Source organism: Schistocerca nitens, chromosome 4, assembly GCF_023898315.1.
Source record: "Schistocerca nitens isolate TAMUIC-IGC-003100 chromosome 4, iqSchNite1.1, whole genome shotgun sequence".
NCBI lineage: Eukaryota > Metazoa > Arthropoda > Insecta > Orthoptera > Acrididae > Schistocerca > Schistocerca nitens.
In genome coordinates, this window is record NC_064617.1 from 358010089 (window position 1) to 358030817 (window position 20729).

Here is a 20729-nt window from a genome sequence, read left to right on the forward strand (position 1 = left end):
AGTTTTTTTATTACAGAGGGCAGCTAACCCTCTGACCGAACACGCTGAGTTACCGTGCCGGCAACCACTAGGGCATCCAGACACAGTGGTCTTGACAAATGCACGGACTACCCTATCACGCCTCCCGGCAGACCACTATTAATATAGTGTTCCGTCTGGCACATATTTTCAACTTTCCCCATTAATTTCAATCAACACCTGCTCATAGTCAATGTCTGTAACTCCTCTTTATCTTAATTAATAATGGATGCTGGATCAAAATTGGTGTCTGTTCTTCTGGACACATACAGAAGGACAGACATCACACATACATAAAACATTCTACTTTTAATTCAATTCAGAATCAATGTAAAATAGGGAATAACGTATTTTGTTTTAAAAAAATAAGCTCCACTTCTCTTGGACCAAAGTTTCTGTTTTGCATAATCCTTAGTAATCAGACATGGACTGGACTGGTTGATTATTTACTTTTTTACAGTGTCAACAGAAGACAACACTTTTTTATAATTGCGAAAATAATTAATATATGTTATTAAAATTACTGTACTTGTTTTTAGAAAGTTTTTACCACACGTTTATTCAGCAATATTGAAATAACCATGATTCACTTCACGGCAATCACAATTAACAACACGAAAGAAATGAGAAATGAACCAGGCAACATGCAGTGACAACTCTCTGGGAATCCAGATCGAGCCACAGAAATAGCGTCAACACACAGTGTGTGCATTACAATCTAATGCTAGCTCAAGCTTCCTAGATACGCTCGGTAAACATTGCTATACCTCGTGACTTCTCTCACTGCTGCCAATCCAAGCCAACTATTATAGGATTCGAAAGACAACTCCTAAAATGCACATGAGCTCATGTGTGTTGTTGCAGCCATTTCGTACCACATTTCAAAAAATGGTTCCATTGGCTCTGAGCGCTATGGGACTTAACATCTGAGGTCATCAGTACCCTAGAACTTAGAACTACTTAAACCTAACTAACCCAAGGACATCACACACATCCATGCCCGAGGCAGGATTCGAACCTGCGACCGTAGCAGTCGCGCGGTTCCGGACTGAGCGCCTAGAACCTCTCGGCCACCGCGGCCGGCGTACCACATTTCAACGTGAGCATTTTCTAAAAACTTGCTTTCAGGAATTATTCTAGTTCCCTGTGATATTTTTACCACAGCAGTGATCACGACGAAAAGCATGGGTATTCGAATACAGTGATACGTAAACAGGCAGAATACGGCGCTGCGGTCGGCAACGCCTATATAAGACAAGAAGTGTCTGTCACAGTTGTTAGGCAGATCACGGCTGCTACAATGGGAGGTTATCAAGATTCAAATGAGTTTGAACGTGGCGGTACAGTCGGCGGACGAGCGATGGGACATAGCATTTCGGAGGTAGCGATGAAGTGAGGATTTTCCCGTAAGACCATTTCACGAGTGTACCGTGAATATCAGGAATCCGGTAAAGCATCAAATCTCCGACTCAACTGCGGCCGGAAAGAGATCCTGAAAGAACGTGACCAACGACGACTCAAGGGAATCGTTCAACGTGACAGAAGTGCAATCCAGGCGCAAATTTCTGCAGATTTCCTTTACTTGTTGGTGGTAAGTTTCTATGGGACCAAACTGCTGTGATCGGTCCCTAGGCTTACACACTACTTAATCTAACTTAAACTAACTCACGCTAAGGGAAACACACACACAAATACACACACACACACACACACACACACACACACACACACACACACACACACACACACACACACATTTCCGAGGGAGCACGCGAACCTCCGACCGGGGAACCGCGCGAACCGTGGCAAGGCGCCACGACCGCGCGGCTACCCCGAGTGGCGTTGCAGATATCATTGCTGTGGCGTCAAAAGTGTCAGAGTGCGATACATTCATTGAAACATCATCGATATGGGCTTTCGGAGCCGAGTGCCCACTCGAATACCCTTGATGACTCCACGACACAAAGCTTTACGCCTCGCCTGCCCCGTCGACAGCCGGTCGGTGTGGCCGAGCGGTTCTAGGCGCTTCAGTCTGGAATCGCGCGACCGCTACGGTCGCAGGTTCGAATCCTGCCTCGGGCATGAATGTGTGTGACGTCCTTAGGTTAGTTAGGTTTAAGTAGTTCTAAGTCCTAGGGGACTGATGACCTCAGATGTTATGTCCCACAGTGCTCAGAACCATTTGAACCACTTGGCCTCGTCAACACCGACATTGGACTGTTGATGACTGAAAACATGTTGCCTGGTCGGACGAGTCTCGTTTGAAATTGTAACGAGCGTATGGACTTTTACGGGTGTGAAGAAAACGGCATGAATCCGTAGACGCTGCATGTCAGCTGGGGACTGTTCAAGCTGATGGAGGCTCGGTAATGGAGTGGGGCGTGCGCAGTTGGAATGATATGGCACCCCTGATAGACCTAGATACCACTCTGACAGATGACACGTGCGTAATCATCTTGTCTAATGACCTGCATCCATTCATGCCCTGTGTGTATTCTGACGGACTTGGGCAATTCCAGCAGTACAATGCCCTACCCCACAAGTCCAGAATTGCTACAGAGTGGCTCCAGGAACTCTCTTCTGACTTTAAACACTTCCACTGGCCACCAAAATTCCCAGACATGAACATTGTTGTGTATATCTGGGATGCCTTGCAACGTTCTGTTCAGAAGAGATCTCCACTCCGTCGTACTCTCACGGATTTATGGACAGACCTGTAGGATTCATGGTGTCAATTCCGTCCAGCACTACTTCACACATTAGTCGAGTCCATGCTACGTCGTGTTGCGGCACTTCTGAGTGCTCGTGGGGGCCCTACACCATATTAGACAGGTGTACCAGTTTCTTTGGCTCTTCAGTGTAACTTGTCAGTACTGCACAACACACGGTGCTCGCACGGGCATTCCCACCTGGAATTTAATGTTGCCCTTCTTCTCTCCTCACAGACTTATCAGATGTGAACTAACGAATACTGTTTGTGCAGCACTGTGAAGGCCTGGCCAGACTGAACACGGTCTGCTGGTGCGGTCCACGCCTCGGCGGACGCAGACGCCTACAGCGGTAGGGGAAGCTACAGAGGCAGGAGCAGCTGGCCATAGCGGCTGCTGTTGCTGCGTCAGCTGCCACACTGTGGAACTGGTTCAAATGGTTCAAATGGCTCTGAGCACTATGCGACTTAACTTCTGAGGTCATCAGTCGCCTAGAACTTAGAACTACTTAAACCTAACTAACCTAAGGACATCACACACATCCATGCCCGAGGCAGGACTCGAACCTGCGACCGTAGCGGTCGCTCGGGTCCTGTAGCGCCTAGAACCGCACGGCCCCTCCGGCCGGCACTGTGGAACTGGCCGAAACCGCATTACCAGCTTGCACGTGTAGCACGTTATGTAAGAGCTGCCTGGCGCCGCTTCTGCCGCACGGCAGTCAAATTCGCCAACGGCTGCATACAGCCGGTCCTATGGCGAATTCGTTTTCTGAGACAATCTTGACTCAAGATGGTATACTCAGTGATAAAGCAGTAGGTTTTTACCAGAAATGTTGACCCTTAAACAATGTGGGTAATAGTGTATTTTAAATACGACAGTATGCCATCTTAGGCACTGTATAACATTAAAACACTTGATAACGGCACTTTGAAGCCGAAATCATGATCTTGCAAATGTAATACTGCAAACAAAAAACAGTCTAATAACGGTACTGACTTTAAAGAAATATATTATGACTGTGGCCCCACATTATGAAAAAATTATTAAATGAGCTAGTCCGTCTGAAGAATGACGTTCAAGACGATGGTGGTAGAGCTCGTTGCGGTAATTAAAGAATTTCTTCGTTGTTCACAACCATATTGTATTTTTGTTTCAACGAATGAATCTTTGTACGAAGCTAGCATTCCACCGATATTTTTTGCAGAGAGAATTTTGTGTTAGATTGCAGTTGTGTTACTTCAGTTGGAACATTCCCATAAATTACATCCAACCAACTGGATTTGGCATCTGAAGGTAGGCATTTTTGATGAACATTTCACTAGACGCTGCTCCAGTCTGTCGATATGCAGCTCCTGTAAAATGGGTATATTGATGGATGCTGTAATGCTTGTTCGTATTAAACCAAAAATGGAACGGTGAGGACATCCCTCCCTCATGTAATGTGCCTTAATGGGAAAAAAGCGCAGGTGACTCCTGTATATTAGAAAAGGGTAAAAGAATGGACCCGCAGAATTACAGACCGATAATCCTAACTTCAGTTCGCTGCAGAATCATTTAACATATTCTTAGGTCGAATATAATACATTTTCTTGAGACCGAGAAGCCTATGTCCAAGAATCAGTACGGATTTAGAAAGCGTCGCTTGTGCGGAACTCAGCTTGCCTTTGTCACACAGGGTATTCTGCCAACTATGACTGAAGGGCAACAGGCAGATCCCATATTTCTAGACATCCGGAAAACATTTGACATGGTGACCCACTGTGAACTGTTAACGGAGGTACGAGAATATGTAATAGGTTCCCAGATAACTTGGTGGCTTGAAGACTTCTTACGTAGAAGAACTCACTGTGTTTTCCTCGACGTCGAGTATTCATCAGCAACAAGGATATCGTCAGGAGTACCCCAGAGAAGAGTGACAGGACCGCCATAATTTTCCATATACAGGGTCGGCAGCAATCGATGGGTCCTTGCTGATTATGCCGTGGTGTACGGGAAGGCGTCGAAGCTGAGTGAGTGTAGGAGGATACGACTCAGACAGAATTTCTAGTTACTGTGACAAATGGCAGCCAGCTGTAATTGTTGAAAAATGTAAGTTAATGCGGATGAGTCGGAAAACCAAACTCATAATGTTCGGATACAGCATTACTAGTGTGCAACTTGACACAGCCACTTCACTTAAGTATTTAGATGTCTCGCTGAAAAGCGATATGAAATGGAACGAGCTTGTGAGGATGCTCGACTTCGTTTTATTTGGAGAATTCTTGGAAAGTATAGTTACTGTGTAAAGGAGACCGCACGTAGGATTCTAGTGCGACCTATTCTTGGGTACTGACGAGTGTTTGGGATCCGTACCAGGTCGGATTGCTACATTTCTTACCGGTAGGTTCGAAGGACACGTAAGTGTTACGAAGATGCTTCCGGAACTCAAAGTGTAATGCCTGGATGGAAGGCGACATTTTATTCGCGTGACCCATTTGAGAAAATTTAGAGAACTGGCATTTGAAGCTGACTGCAGAACGATTCTACTGCCGTCAGTGTACATTTCGCCTGAGGATCACTGAGATAAAATGCGAAAAACTAGGGCTCATACGGAGGCATATAGATAGTCGTTTTTCCTTCTTTCTATTTGCGAGTGGAACAGGAAAGGAAATGGCTAGTAGTGGTACGAAGTACACTCCACCAAGCAGCAAGCAGCTTGCGGAAAGTGTATGCATGTGTTGTGAAATATGACTTTCAGGCATGAATATTATCGGAGACACGTCCGGTTGGCCCGGAGGTGTTGAATAAGACTTTAGTTACAAAATTTCTAGTAGCTGATAAGAACCTTAAAAAAATCCGTTGTAAATAATATTGAAATGGAGTAGAGAATTGCGCAAACCCAAGCGGCCTGCTGAAATTTGTGTGAATGCTGTTAGAAACGGTAATTTGAAAATATAAGACGATCAAATTGCCCAAACAGAGCCTGCAACAGTTTGTTTCGCTATGTTGAGCGGGTGGGGTAAACTGATGCGACGTGGTGGAGCTAAGATAATGCATTGTTTTGGCATCAAGGACGACTTTGACCTCATCAGCATATGACTCGACTCCATATTTATATCCGAGTAGCGTGAAGCGTCGCAGTGGTGGTCAAATGGCCGACGCATACGACATTGGGCGTCCTCGTTTCCGAACTCGATGGAAAGTTACGTGAGATGTGTCGGACTGAGTGACCCTAATTCTGATTATGGTGTGCAAGATAAATACCATTATAATCCGAACAAAGTTGGACTCAAAACCGCAAGTCAGTACGCACTGTGTTAGGTAGGAATACTCGATACGATCATCAGCATTTTTAAAGTCTAAAAATGCGAAAAGTAAGGAAGTATTCGCATGTCACTTCATTGACACAACGTCTCTGTACAGTGCAGGAACCTCACCCATGGATCGCCCAGGTACCGCACTAGACCGATACTCTACCAGTGCTGAGGGGTGACTGTCAGCGTTCGTGCGTTATGTGGCCGTGTATAAAGTTTTAATTCAGCGTTAAGGCACGTGATAGGTAGGTAATGTAGTAATATAATCCGGGTTGCTTGGACGGTGATTCCCTCAGAGATGATATACCATTTATAACTTCATTAAAGAGTTGCAGGAGGTGTGGCCCCAGAAAGTACCAAAACCTTATAAACCTCCTACCTTTCCGGCTAATTAGGCTTTTCTATATGACCGTGTACCTAAAGACCCTAATATTTGGGGAAAAGGCATCTACTCCGAAGAGTAATGCAAACCCGAGAGAAGTAGATGAAGTGATAACCGAATCGCCACAGCTCATTACTTTAGCAGTGACGTTTAGAAGAGAAGCTCGGTTAACTTTCTATATTTTTATTATGTGACCTAATTTTTAATTAACAGTAGCTGGTGTAAAATTTGGAAAAAAGATTTTGAAAGTATATCATTAATGAAAATAACCAACGGTCGCCAATTCCTCACCTGAAGAAGAACAATTAAATTGAAACTGAACTTTATACTCGTAAGCAATCTTGCGTAAGAATAGTCATGACATAGGAACAGTCCTAACGTACTCTTTTAAGTTCTTCACACCACACATGCCACAGTACTCAGATTACAATCAAATAGCAAACACATACAACATATTATATTAATTTTCAAAGATCAATTAAAGTAAGATTGTTTACTGGGTGTGGACAGAAACTTTTTGTTACGTTACTCACATAACTGTCGTAATTGTAGCAAGCAGAAAGATTGTTTGAATTTACTCACTGGTAAGGACCGTCATTTACCTAGCGTTTTCTCTGGTATTTCTTTGTAATAAAAGTTATAAATTATGCCACAAGCTATAAATTAGCTGTGCTTTGACAGTAAAATTCAGTGTCGTAGCTACGTAAAATTTTACCATGAATTAACATTGGTTTTTGCTACATTCTATTTCTGACATTAGATTTCAGTAATACATAATTGTCCAAAAGTTGGAAAACATTTTGTTTTGATAATCTAATAAATTAATGTCACTTCATTTTCAGTTCATTTTCTGGTTATCTCGGTTCGCATAAAGGGATAGGATGGATACTACTTGGACAATTACTTAGGAAAATTATTTACTTGACAATATTCACGAAAACTATTTACTTGAAAATATTCACGAAAACTATTTACTTGACAATATTCACGAAAACAATGTTATTTAAGCAATAAAATTCCAGCTACGCTGGTCAGCCGATCACACTTCTAGTTATAAAAAGTCTAGATCTTACTTCGCTTTATGATGCCGTTCATTTGTTGAGCGGCTTGATTTAGCGGTAAAATAGGGCACAGGCTGATCTTGCCATACCATGGCCAATAACAAGTGACCACAGTGCCCTTGATGTTACGTGAATTACTCTTGCTGCATTTATACTGTGTCCAACAAATGCCATACACATAGTTTGCCTGTATTAAACATGCACCATAAGAACCATTGTAGTTTTCACTGCTCTGCACTTCGGAAACAGACTTTTTATCTCCGTAATTTTGCATAGTCACACCGGAGAATACACACAACCAACCACAACAACAGTCTTCTCGCGACTCCGACCTGCTACTTTTTTGACTTGCTCGCACGCCCAGCTATAATGCATTAACAATTTATTATACTCTTTGACAATAGCTTTTCCTTGACTAGGCCAGCATGCCTCCTTACAAAATGTTAACATTCTTTGCGTATTCTCTTTCTTAAATAACAAATAGCATTTGTAACTTGACAACATATTCACAAGAATAATATTCAGCTCAGCTAATAAAACAAACTCCAAAAACACGTAAAAATGTATGATGATCCACAGAGTTGTGGTGTTATAACCTCTTCTAAAAGTTCGTAGGAATACTGCCCACTCCAAGCACCTTATTATCTGGAGCCTGTTGTAAGATTTGGAATAGTTCCTCTGGATCGAAGGATTGAGAAAGCCTGGGGTTTGCGTCCTCCATCGTCCGCTCGAGCACGCCTTGTCGGAGCTTGTGCGGCAGAAATATCTGCGCTGGTGTGTAGTTCTGGATTATGTAGTCTTCAATTGTGCCTTGTGTATTACAAACTTGGCCCCGTGTATCTACCAAGATGGCGAGGAGTTTTCGTTGGGCTCGACTGTGTTCCCTTATAACATGGTATGTGGTTCTGGTTTGACTGAACTTTGACGCTGTATTCCTCGACGTAATGTCATACCCTTTTGTAGCTATGCTAGGAAGGAAGAGATTCTTAGCCTTGTATTATCTGGTACGTGATAAATTTTGTTGCAGATGGTCAGAATCTTCAAATAGTTGTCTGAGCGCTGTGAAATAATACTCCTGAACACGTCGTCGTCATTGAGCCTTCGTCAAAATATAATGAATTAAAAATTGTGTGGTTCTCTGCTTGGCATTAAATTCTGCTTCTGTATCTTGAATGGGAATTAAAGCATTTGTCCCAAAGTGATACCATCCCTCGGTGTAATTCTCCATCTCTTAGGCATCTTTTGTTTAGCCGCTATGAGTTGCGGGCTCTGTAAATAGGTTGTCGCGTATGACGCCACAGAAAGTGTTAGGTGGAGTAATCCGAGAAACAAAGTGGTAGTGTTACACAGTTCACTATGTGTTCAAATGTTCAAATGTGTGTGAAATCTTATGGGACTTAACTGCTAAGGTCATCAGTCCCTAAGCTTACACATTACTTAACCTAAATTATCCTAAGGACAAACACACACATCCATGCCCGAGGAAGGACTCGAACCTCCGCCGGGACCAGGGGGCGTCTACTATATCAGGGAGCATTTTCATTGGAGAGTACACCCTATCAAAACGGGTAATCGCGGTACCTGTGTCGCAGGTAAAGGTCGACTGTAGTGGGTGCTATTGGCACTAAACATCCATCTCTAGTTTGTTTGTAGTTTTTTGCAAATGGCGCAGTAATTGTTAGATCATGGAATTAAAATCGCCCGCTATAATCGTAAGAGTTCCAAAAATTGTGAGAAGTTGGATGAGCTGCACTTTAAAAAATTCTTTTCTCTCGTTCCGGGTCCCTGACCCAGACGAGGCATAAATGTTTACAGTCCGTATGTCAATGAGTTGGCAAGTGGTGCCTCTAGCAGATGGGAGAAAAGCTGTTAGTGTGCATAAATTCCTTCCTGATCGGGATCACTGTGACGGCTTCTGGTCCGATTATGACAGTTGGTTCAAACCCGGTGGTGTTTGAAACGTTGAGATTGCGTGTCTTGCAAAAAGGCGACATTGTCATCTGTTTTCCACAAATGCTCCTGTAATTCAAGCTCTTTGGTGGTAGAAGATACCCTGTTTACTTTTGTAGCAGCTGAACGATACAGCAGTGGAAAGCAGTGTAAGATCATGGATATTTCCATGAAGATTAACATTAACATTTTCGGCTGGAATATTTGTGCACAGTGTATGTGCACAGTGTATATACAATAGCATGAGATCCAGTATACTGGGAAATGCTGTCAAATGGTATTGCATTTGATGTCAATAGTACAATATATAACAAGATATCAAAGATTCTGGTGATGGAGGGTGGAACTCAGAGTAAAGGCAGTCGGCTCTGTGTGTTGTTCGTGTCTTGTATGTGCCTTTACTGCATTTAGGAAGCAGACAAAATTTCTGAAAGCGCATGTTGTGTACATGAAACACGAGTGTGACAGTGCCACGAGGAAAACAGTTATCATGATATGAAAAAGCAAAAATTGGTGCATATATGGAAGTGATACTTCTAATGGTCAAATTGCAAAGGATCTTGAACTGTACAAGTACAAAGACTGATAAATTCGTTTGATTGGCGCACGATGTGGACAGAACAGAAAGTATGGGCAAAGTACAAAATTATCTGCGACATCGGAACGGTTTCTTATCCGTTATTCTTCTGAACTTATTGCTGATTTACAGTTATGAATAACTACTAGACGTGAAAACAAAGTTTGTCAAATGATAAATACCTTGCATTCAGTAAGCGACTGCAGAAAACTGCTCTAACATCCAAACATAAAAATGCTAGTTTGGACTTTGCTGAAAAGCATATGTCATGGATTTAAGAATGGTGCAAAGTGATCTCCAGTCATGAGAAAAAAGTTTGATTTAGATGGGCCGGATGTTATTGGCATGAACTGAGAACAGAGCAGCAGGTAAGAATGAGAGAAATTTTGGTGGTAGAAGTGTTATGATTTTAGCTTCTGCGCTAAAGATAATTCACACATTGCTTGGCTGAACACTACAGTGAATACTAATATGAACACTGAGATGCCTAGAGACAGAATTGATTAGAATGTATGAGGATCTAGGGCCCCCTAAAGTTTCAACAATATAATATATGTACGCATGTATTTGCTATAACCAAAAGTAGTTTGAAGATAATGATACTGATGTCTGGCCCTGACCTATACGTAACGCGGATACTTGAATACTTGAATACTTGAATACTTGAATAGTGTGTTTATCGCAATGGAAGGCAATTTAAAGCCGTATGTGTGCTGAAAAGTGCGACACGAGAAGATTGGGCGACAAAAACTAAAACCCTAACAAAATAAATGCCACAGATAATTTTCGAGATAACTAGGAAAAACGGCAATTGAACAAAGTACTAACAATGCAGTAAAACAAAAGGACAGTGAGTGCGTTTATACCAATGTCAGCCCAGGAAATGCAAACACCTTTTTTGTTACTTGTATTATGAAGGAAACTATGTAATTGCATCATGATTGTTTATGTCTTACATGTTTCTACTAGTTTCATAATAAATTCGATACACTGTGCTACAGTCATTGTACAATTACTTTCGTAGGAACCCTGCCTTTGTACTGATTTCCACTACTGTACGTCTATGTATTCATAGTTGTTACCTAAGCAGACAAGTCGCCAGTTGGGGGAATTTTCGGGTCAAGCTGCAAATCTGAGGATGTAATTTTATTTCCCTATTGTGGTTCAGCTAGCAAGTTCATCTCCACATCTGCATTCGTACTGGCATTGTTTTTAATTTGATTTCCTAATTTTTGGGTGTTTTCGGTCCTGTTCTTTGGAAACAGCCTCTTGCTATGGAGCCAGGGCTCATTTAGTTCTCGAGTGTTGTTGGTGTGTATCCGACTGAGAGAAAGACGTGGCTCTGTACATTTCGTTTTATGTATTGGCGGGGTTGCATCCTTTTGAGTTTCCGTGGTTGTTGGAAATTTATCAGCGCTTGGTGAGGCATTGGAAATAATGTCTACCTCATGAAAAGATGTTTCTTGCTTCCTATGCTGAAATTCTCCCGGTTGCGATTGCTGTTGAAAATGGAACAATGGTTGCTCTGTCAGCGGATCTTTCACCTATGCACTATAGTTCGATTCATGAACGAGGGCGGTTCGTGCAGGTTGAGGCTCCGACGGAGTTCGCATTGTTGCCGGTTCCAAGCGGCAGTCGCGGACATGCATACAAGTGCGTTAGGCTTGAAGAAAGCGCATGTGCTTCATATTACGTCTCTCGACTGCTTATGCAGCATTTGTGGCTTACCACCTACCTCGGCCATGACAAGTCGCTACAAAAATAAAAATAAACTAATAACTCACTAGGATCACGTCTAATGTTCGCACTAGATATGATATTCACAACGGAGCACTACGAACAGTACTGAACGCTCATTGGCTGTCAGAGAATACGTGCCGTATGTGCGTAGAACAGGCCTATACTCGACCGCACCGTTCGTGACTCCAATTATAAGTGGTTTGACTGTGGGCGTTCTGGTTTGTCCTAAATTTTCTTCGCTTGTGTGTCTTTGTGGTTGGCCTGTGGTCTGTTGTTCTAATGTGTTGCTAGCAGGTTTTATTAGTTAGACTGTATTCATAGTCACGACAGCATTTATGCTCGTCCCGTCATCATTTTGTGAGTGTCTTCCATGCTTATATCTGATGGTAGCTGGAGGGGTCTACAAATGTTGCTACAATGCGGCGGTGAGCGATGAACTTGTCCACATACTGCACACTTTTTGCGATGATCTTCAAATACGGCTCGTTGTTGGCATATAGCGCGGGATAGCCGCGTGGTCAGGGGCGTCTTGCAATGGTTCGCGCAGCTCCTCCCCGTCGGATGTTCGAATCCTTCCTCGGGCATGGGTGTGTGTGTTGTCCTTAGCGTAAGTGAGTTTAAGTTAGATTAAGTAGTGTGTAAAACTAGAGATTGATGACCTCAACAGTTTGGTCCCATAGAAGCTTACCATAAATCACCAATTTCCAGAAATTGGCATATTAACTTGTACTGTTGAAGTGGGTGTGGGCTTCGTGTCTATCTTGCCCACAATAATGCATTCACTACATTATTCGTAGTAGCTTATCCGTGTACCTACTTTCTTATTCATTAATAAACCTACTCCTGGATTATCACAATTTGATTTTACATTTATAATCATGTATTTTCCTGACCAGAAGTCCTGTTCCTCTTGTCACCGAACTTCACTGAATCCTTCTATATGTAACTTTAACCTATCCATTTCCCTTTCTAAGTTTCCTGTCCCACCTCCCCTATTAAGGGATCTGACATTCCAAGTTTCGATCTGTAGAACGCCAGTTTCGTTACTCCTGTTAATGACATCCACTTGAGTAGTATTCGTCTGGAGATCCGAATGGGGGACTTTTTTACCTCCGGAGTATTTTACACAAGAGGTTGCCGTCGTCATTTAATCATACAGTAGAGCTGCATGCTCTCGGGTAGTGTCCCCTTGCTTTCAGCCTCTCGCAGTACCATCATGGCAAGTCCGCTTTGGTTGATGTTACAAGGCCAGATCAGTCAATCATCCAGACTGTTGCCCCTGCACCTGCTGAAAAGACTACTGCCCCTATTCTGGAACCATACGTTTGTCTGACCTCTCAACAGATACCCTTCCATTGTGTTTGCACCTACGGTGCTGCTATCTGTGTAAGGTGTCAGGCAAATCCAACACCTTCCATGAAAACCCTGACATGATAAGCAAATCCAGTTGTATGTCACATAGCTCCGAATAAATCGTGACATTAAATTAATCAAAGTAATACGACTAACGAGTGAGCAAATGGAACACCACAGACTAACACAAGAATGCCTAAATACATGTCATACCTTCCCACCGTGAGACAGACGCAGTTCCGAGGGGAGAAACGAGAACAGAAGCCGAGAGCAGAACTGTGTTAAGCTAGAAGGCCCTACGATAAGGGACGGACACCCACGTCGCCAGCTAACCACCAGGACCACCCCCAGCCCATGTTAAAAGCTAGAGCCCTCCAGAAGAACCGTAGAGATCTTACGATAACACTAAAAGGGCCACACCAGCTGCAAGTTTTAGTGTGAGACTTTTTCGCGTCTCTGTTACGTTGCAAACTTTAAAAACATTGCCCCACCACGAAAAGTATAACGTTTCTCATTGGATAGACAGAATTTTTGTAGAAGGAGCTTAAGGTTAACATTGAGACCCTGACTGGTCAGATGAAAACACAGCCAGATAGTTTTTTTTTTTTTTTTTTTTTTTTTTTAAACCAACTTCGGTAAATTGTTGTAAGGAGAAGTTAGGAGAGGGTTGCTTCCGAGACGGCGAGCTGTATGGAGCTGCGCCGCCCACTGCCACCCTGACGCTGCCTAACCAACGACAAGGTAATGAACGCATGCAATGCCGCATAACAGCGCATAAAGCTTCACTCAGAACTGCAGAAGTCTCATCTGTTACATCCCCGTTTTGCGTAATACTAGTGTCGATCGTCAATTAAAGCTCATGGTATTCACATTTGCTACGTGAAGTAAAAATCTGAAACGTGATGATTTTTCTGTTATATAATTATTGAGAAGCCACATCAGCCACTGTACTATACGACAAGTTAAATAAGTAATTAAAGATAATTGAGGGTCACTGTAGACCATTTTGATAGTTTTCTCTCTTATGAAACTTAACTTAAATCTAGATTATAGATGTGATATGGCATAGGTCATCCTTCGATCCATTGTAGAACTTGGAAACCCCTTCAGGGAATATTCGTTCACATTTTTGTTGAACGCAGTTGGTTTTTATCATCCTGTATTAAAATATTTCCTTTTATCAATAGAGCAATTTATAAACAATGTTTTGTGAGTAGAATAAAAATTCCAATGGTAAACTTAACTGCTTTTTCGACGTTATTTTACCAGCTAACTAAAAATAGGAAAGCCTTGAACCCCTTCCACTAAATTTAGTTAGTATTAAGATTCTTTTACAGGGAGTGCAGTGGAGCTGACGCTGAAATCATTAAGGATTTTATTATATCATTGCTAGTCTCACTGAACTCTTCTGAAGTCTACATGTCATGAGTGGTCTGGCGTCTCCTTACCAGCAACAGGTCCCAGGTTCAAACTAGTCAATTCCCTAAAAAACACGCTCAGAGCATCGTTGCGCGAAAGTGGTAGGGAGACACGACTTAGAACATCACACACCACGCAGAATGTTAGAGAATGGCGACACTGCCAGGATGGTAAAATACCATGATTGAAGGGTGACCACATGCCTAACTAGGTCAGAAAAATATCCTGTTGAAAATTTTTCGTTGACAAGTTGGTTCTGACCCAACAAGTAAGTGAATGGTTTGTCAAGTTGTGTGTGCAAAACGTTTATGAAACGCGTGAGATCGTATGAGCGAAGTAGGGCGCGTGAATTGCTTTTAAAACAGAAAATGATGGATTCGGAAAGGTTAGCAATGGCCGATCGAGACCTTGCCCGAATTGAGGTAGAGACCCAACATGAAGATGGACAGAGAATAGAGGAGAGTACAACAGACGATGCAGTATCGCGAGAAATAGGACAGATAACGCACCATAACGAGGATAATGTACGCCAAGGCACAGAAAACCTAGGTCAGCATACGACAGAGGAGCACGAAAGTAGAGAGACAGCCGACGAGGATTCTAACTTGCGTCTTGAATACGTAGAGCGGTGGCCGTGCGGTTCTGGCGCTGCAGTCCGGAACCGCCGGACTGCTGCGGTCGCAGGTTCGAATCCTGCCTCGGGCATGGGTGTGTGTGATGTCCTTAGGTTAGTTAGGTTTAAGTAGTTCTAAGTTCTAGGGGACGTATGACCTAAGATGTTGAGTCCCATAGTGCTCAGAGCCATTTGAACCATTTTGAATTTTGAATACGTAGAACCCATAGTACAAGTAATCAGAGCTTCCTCACCACAGAGTACAAGGAATTCGAGCAGAAACGTGTCACCGCACAGTTCAGTGCAATCGGTTGCGAACCAACACTTGGGCGAAAACACAGAGCGTAGGACGTCGGAAAATAACGCAAGAGGACCCACCAATCTGGCAGAATTATTACAATTAATGACGGAAACCATGACAAGACAAAATAAAGAAACTGCGAACCAAATCAAAATTCAGAATGCAGAAACAACGAAACAAATTGCAGAAACCACGAGAAAAAAATCGTGTGATTAAAGAACAAAACTAAAAAATTCAGTTACACGTAAGTCGTATTGAAGATGAGGCAAAAGAATCTCGAGAAGTGATAGGAAACTTAATAACAGGTCACAATCAATTGAGAACAGGTACAGAGAGGTACAGAGAGGTACAAACGGACGTACAAACATTGCGTAATGACATTCAGGACGAGATAAAAACATTACGTATCAACACCCAGGGAGAAGTCAAGAAACTAGAGAAACAGATAAACGTAATTACTAGACGAGCAGCAGGTACAGCGCGTGAAATTGTTGAAACAGTGTGTTACACAAACGTATCACAAAAATAGCGCTGAAAAGATATGATAACCGCATAGTGAAAATAGAAGCACAAACGAAGCAACAATTTCAGAAATTGCGAACAGAGTTGTTGCAAACCATTGAAGAGCGTAGTGAACAGGATCGGACAAGCACTGAGTCTGCAACCACATCCGTATCTATAACAGCACCGGAAAACAAGCAATTAACGAAGATATCATGCATTTTCGATTCCAATCACAGGAGGAAAATAAAATACGTGAAATCAGGCAGCCTGCACCGCAACAAACACGTTTCGAAATTCTTGATGAACAAACGGCACCACAAACACATGCAGAACCACAAATGTATGTGTCAAGACAGTTTGGATCGTGCAATGAAGCGGCAAGGTTAGCCAGACAAGATACCATACCATTACATGACAATGGAAAGCCAGGTCGCGAAGAGTACAGTGCAATGCATTCAGCTACACGTTCACAACCTATGGAAGAAAGTTATTGCATACCACTCCAACGATACTACGCAAGGGTACGCGAAAGTTACAGTGGACAATATCCAATGGATCTACCACAACCAGAAAGAACGACGGGAGAAATGATCAGAAACAAAAGCGGCGAAGAATCGCGAATTTCATATGGAACTATGACGAAGTACGACAACGATCATTTCCTCACAGTCAGAAAATTTCAACATTTTTGAGAAGGAAACTCATTACATCCACGAACTTTTATTGATCAATTCCGAGTAGGATTACCAGAACACTGAACGCTAGCACACAAATTAGATTTTATATGTGCACACATGTCAGGAACAGTCGCAGAAACCATGCAGAATGTTGCAGCGACATGCCGATCGTACGAAGATTTCAGAGAGAAGTTTCTCTCACGATATCGGTCCAGCGAAGCACAGAACAGAGTGAAGTACGAATTATTCCAGAATCCATATTTTGAAAATTCAGGAGAGAAGAGTCCCGTGAAATTTTTCGAAGTAATGGCAAACCAAAATCAATGCTTAGATGTACCATACAGTAACGGAGAGTTGATTAAATTATGCGCGATGAAGTTACCATTGAAATACCAGCAATCATTAGTAGGTCGCGGAGGCAATGACGTCGAAGCATTTAAAGATATTCTAAGGGAACTAGAGTTCATATTTTCGGAAGATGACGCAAGAAAAGGACGAAGCGCACGCGAAAATGAAAGCAAAAAACAGTGGAATCCACAAGACACAGTACGAAGAAACAATAATTACGAACCACGTGATAACTTCGCACCAAGAAACTACAATAGATTTCAACAAAGAACCGGTTATGGATTTAGAAGAGAATATGGCAATAACTATAATTCACCCAGGAACGGCAACAACTGTTACAGAGGGAATAACGACAACCGGAACGGGTATTGGAGCGCCAATAGACCGTCAAATTATCAACAAAGAAACCAATATCAACAAGCGGAGCAAGAAAAGAGAATATGGATAGAAGAGGTGGAGGTAAGACCACCAAACCCCGAAAAACGTTCGAATGGACAGCTAAGCGCCCATGCCAAAGGGAATGACGCACCGACCCAGGAAAATTGCAGCACCTTGAACAGAGAAGTAAATAGCTTATCACGAGAAGAGAAGAAGGAAGAAAAAAATCCGCAGGGACCAGATGAAAACTAAGACAGGAAAATAACAATATCGTGTTGGGACGAAATTGATTGAGAGAATGCTGACGAGGAAGATGAATTACCAGAGGCAAGCACAACGAATGTAGGAGGAAAGGACGAAGCAATGAGTATTGCAGAGCTATTTGAGATGGAAACCAGGGAAAGCGAATTCAATGAGGATAATGCACAGTCGCCAGAAGTTGAAAATAAGTTACTAGTGTGCACACAACCCAACGTATATAATGAAGAAAGTTATGAAGCGATAATTAGAGCATTTAGATGCGATTATGTGGAAGTAGCGACGAAGAAGGAGAAGATAGACGAGGATGAGGAAAAAGTAGAGGATGTTGAAGAAAGCGTAAATGAAGGAAGAAATAGAGAAGAGGAAATAAAAGAGAGAGAAGTAGCAGTCGAAGCTTATCCTACAGAAAGTTCGAATTCACAAGGGAAATTCCTGAAAAGACTAATGCATGATTCAGTGGAGGATTCATTGATGCAAGAAGAAGAAGAACAGAACCAACCCTTTCAAATTCAACCAATTTTGAAGGCCATGGTAAAGCATATCCCAGTCAATATTGTAATTGATAGCCGAAATGAACTGACTGCGATCTCAGAAAATTTATTCATGCAGTGTAATGCCAATCAGGAATTGCCAGTTCTGAAAACACGTAAGATTAAAGTAAGAGGTCCTATTAGAAACAATGTTGCGGAAGTTACGAGACAAACAAGGTTAACTCTTTCGTGTCAAGGTCAAAAGATCGAAGCCAACTTCGTGATTATACCTAAACCAGCTGTAGATTTGATTATAGGTGCAGATTTTTTAAATGAGAGATGAGCGATAATAGACATGGGGAAAGGTAGCGTAACATTCAGGAATGTCACACTTCTCTTTGAGCAAAAGCTAAAATTAGAAGAAATACCAGTTATAAACAAACTATTAAGAATGACTCGAGATAAAGAGGATGAAGAATTAGAATGGTATGCACAAAAGGGGGAATCGCCTCAACTCATGTTAGAAGTCCATAAAGAAATCGACGAAAAATTGCAAGAAGTTCAAGGTATTTCTGAACACAGTAAAAGAGAATTAGAGGGTATTTTACGAGATAAATCAGAGGTATTTTTACCTAAGACTGGCAGTATTAAACACTTGCAGTACAAGAAGTTTAAGTAAATAATCAGCACAATATTTCAAGTTTATATTGCAGATAAGATCGTCAGGAGAAAGAAGAATGAAGAGAGAGTAAGGTGGGAAAAAGAAAGTGGTTTCAATAAAAACAAAAACAAAAATAACACCAATAGTACCATAGATTAAGGTGAAGGGATAAAGCTTAGATAGTCTAACAGCATAAAATACTAAAATGCTATACACCACGACACTACACAAAAATAAAAAACGAATTTGAGGATTCTTGTAGAAGTTAAGACTCAAAATATCTTAGAATTGTAATATGTAAAGGGCGTCGAAATTTGTAAAGCTTTTTAAGAAGGCGTAAAACAATGTAGGTACTAGACATATGTTAGATGATTATAAGTAAAACTTTTTGTAAGAACCATTGTAAAAACTCCAGCAAAGACCAGATGCAACGACCCACAAGTTGCAACGCGAGAAGTATCAAGAAAGAAAAGGACGTAATTAGCAAGACACGATTCCTACAAGGCAGAAGCGTCAAGAGAAGGGAAAGGACAGCGAGACCAACAGAGGGCCCTTGTAGCTGAAGTGGGCAGTAAATCTGCTGAACCACAGAGTGGCAGAACCCTGCTGGGACAGAACATGGAACCACAGAGTGGCGGAACACGGAAGGCCAAGTGGGTCTTGGAACGCCCCGACTCAGCAGAGAGAGCAAAAAACGGCTGGACGAGAAGACCGCTTGGGCAAGCCACCACTGGCAAAAAATATGTGGAAAAGTCACAATACTGCTATTAAACAGCACACTGATGCACGAAACTGAAGAATACTTCCACAAAGTAAAAATGACACGCCCAAACAATTTATCAAACTGTTACTAAGAAGAGAACTTCAAAGCGACTAGTTATCAATAAATATTTCCATATCCTGCCCAGAGAAGAACCAAGAATCAAGTAAGAAGCAGAGAAAAAGCAGGAAGAACAGAAGTTGAAGATTCGCAAGATTGAGACCAAGAAAGAAGATGGGTGAAGAATAGACGACATACCTTCCCAGATCCCTATCCTATTGTAAACTAGTCGTCTGCGAAGTATTACAACGAAAAACGACCGCTTTCAGCGACACATAACGATGACTTTCACGCATAAAAAGCCAGTAAACCACGAGATTCTGCACTCACAGCTCCATTCCATTATGGGACCTCCACAATAGCAACACACACTTGCAAAGCCAACAAGGAACGACGAACGAAGCTGTACATCAAATACTTGCCCACATCCATCTCGCTCAAGTCCATCACACTCATGCAAAAACATTCACCAACCTCATGCTTAAACATTCATAGGATTGTGTGAATGTGTGAAATCAAATTATGTGATGTAGGAATTGTGCAAAAGAGATGCGTGAAAAACTAAATAAGTTAAGCACACCAGTCAGCTAATAAACTACAAAATAACAGTCATTGACTATGGACTTAAATAAAAAATAGACTATCGATAAAATAAGTCTTTAATTCTGAAATGGACAGTATATAAAGAACAAAAGTAAGGCATAATAAACACTAAAGGTATATGCCACTTATTATCTCCACATAAAAATAAAAGAATAACTATATTTTACTTATTTTCTCCTTATAAAAACAAAGAATAAAAAATTATCTTGTTGGATGTTTTACCTTTTTTTTTAACATTGTACCATTTGTTAGGATAATATCTCAATACTTGTGTATGTATATTTCTTTGTCAAAGCAATTATGGGAAATAATTCTTATTTGTTAGTGTAACAATGTTGAAATGAGTGTCTAGAAACAAAAACATTTTACTTGTACATGATATTTAGAAAATGTGTTAGGAATAGATTTTACTTAATTACTACATTTATAAAAAAAATATTTCTAAGAAAATCGATGTGAAAGACTCCTCACTTTCGATACAAACTTCTTACAAAAAAACTTCACACTTAAATGAAGAAAGAAAATAATTAAAAATAAATAATAATAATAATAGCATAAAAATATTCTTCTCTTGTCAATGTAAACATATTTT